Source organism: Phoenix dactylifera, unplaced genomic scaffold (genome assembly GCF_009389715.1).
Source record: "Phoenix dactylifera cultivar Barhee BC4 unplaced genomic scaffold, palm_55x_up_171113_PBpolish2nd_filt_p 000314F, whole genome shotgun sequence".
NCBI lineage: Eukaryota > Viridiplantae > Streptophyta > Magnoliopsida > Arecales > Arecaceae > Phoenix > Phoenix dactylifera.
The window spans coordinates 18,885-20,941 of NW_024067784.1; the positions used below are offsets into that span (position 1 = coordinate 18,885).

At 41.9% G+C, this 2,057-nt stretch overlaps 1 non-coding gene across 1 annotated transcript; it reads right to left on the reverse strand.

Moving 5' to 3' along the window:
• Window positions 1-738: 738 nt before the first annotated feature.
• Window positions 739-844, reverse strand: LOC120105580. Its single transcript, XR_005507939.1, has one exon. It is a non-coding gene; the product is annotated as a small nucleolar RNA R71 (small nucleolar RNA).
• Between the last annotated feature and the right edge of the window lie 1,213 nt (window positions 845-2,057).

Here is a 2,057-nt window from a genome sequence, read left to right on the forward strand (position 1 = left end):
TTTGTCCCTATAAGGGAGACAGTTCATCTGTTCGAGGCAAGTGGGTTTTAAGTGGGACCTTTGCGAACGCATCGTGACCCTCCACTTACCTGGGAGCTTACCTGGTCAACTCGGTTCATTAGACCGGATTGGAGGCTTAGGTGCCCTCTTCAAACCAGTTAGGAGTTGTCTAGTGATTTTAGGACAAATACAAGGATTTATGTGTTTTTCTTTTATTGCATGCTTGATTGATCAAGTACTAGTGTATGCAAGGGAGTCGTTCTAAAGTACGTGACCTATTACCTTTTGACCCTAAAATAGAACGGACCCTTAGAAATATTCGAGCTAAGATCAGAACAATAGAATCATCCCCACCTCCTGAGATGGCTGAAGAACAACCCAAACTCCTGAGGGAGTACTTTACTCCCACCATTTACACTTCCCCATCTTGCATTCGATTACCTGAAGTAGCAGCTGTACAATATGAAATAAAATCTAGTGTGATCCAAATGCTCCCATCTTTTTATGAGCTCACCAATGAAGACCCATACAAACACCTAGATGAATTTTTTGAGATTTGCACCACTGTCAAGATTCAGAACTTTACTGATGATGCTCTAAAACTTAGATTATTTCCCTTCTCCCTTAAAGATAGAGCCAAACAATGGCTGAATTCTTTAGAAGCCAACTCGATTCGTTCTTGGGATCAAATGCAACAAGAATTCTTAAAAAAATACTTTCCCATTGGAAGAACGAACCAGTTTAGACGTGCCATCACAAGCTTCTTCCAAACTGAGGGAGAAGAATTTCATGAAACTTGGGAGAGATTTCGGGACCTAATCCGTAAATGCCCACATCATCAAATACCTAAATGGCATCTAGTTGCAATGTTTCTATAACGGATTGACTAAACGAAACCGTTAGATGATTGATGCCGCATGCGGGGGGACATTCATGCTTCAAAATGAGCATGAAGCATGGCAATTATTTGAAAATCTAAATGAAAACTCCCTCCACCATGCTTCTTGTTCTCGTCAAGCACCCCTGAGTTCTCAAAGAAAAGGGACCATTTGTGAAATAAGTCATTCTATGGACCTGTCTAGCAAGGTAGATGCATTGTCCCATAAGATTGATCAACTGATGATAGGTGGTATTACATGAACTCTTCCCAAGCACAAGTGTGTACTATCTGTTCTAGCCCATCCCACCCTATTCATGAGTGCCCTTCAGCGCCCCCAATTCTCCGAACTCGTGCAAGAACACATCAATACTGCTCAAACACAGCCTAGACCGGGTAATGACCCATTTTCCAATACATATAACCCGGGATGGCGAAATCATCCAAACTTTTCTTGGAAGCAGCAAGCTCCGAATACTGCCCAACCCTATTTCCAAAATTCTTCAAACCCTCAGAATTTTCAAACCCCACAAAATATTCATCCCTACCGTCCCTCGATTCAATTTCAACACACTCCTCCTCCACCCCAAAGAAACACAGCCTTTGAGAAGAAAGTGTTGAACGCCCTTCAAGGTTTGGAAACCATTACACAATTGGTGCACTCTCATACGCAATCAATTGCCAAGCTAGAATCCCAATGGGGCAACTAGCTAATGCACTGAACAAGCGAGAGGAAGGAAAGCTTCCAAGCCAACCACTAAGTAATCCTAGGGGACAATACATGGCTCAAGAAAATCAATTAAATGCAATTCATCATGAATAAGCCAATGCTTTGACTACCCTAAGGAGTGGACGTATAGTAGACAATAAGATTGGGGAGGACAACAATAAGGAAGGTGAAGAAGAGGATAGAGATGTGTCAAATGAAAATATAAAACCTTCTTCTTCTTCTTCAGCTAGTCCATCTTCTGCCAAAACTCACATCCCAAAGGCCCCATTTCCTTAAGCTCTTAATTCACCCTCTCTCTTTGGCAAAAAGGGAACTTCACTAGAGGAGATGATGGAGGTTTTCAAACAAGTGAAGATCAACCTTCCACTTCTTGATGCTATTAGACAAGTTCCCTCCTATGCCAAATTTCTTAAAGACCTGTGCACCCAAAAGCAAAAATCTAGGACACAT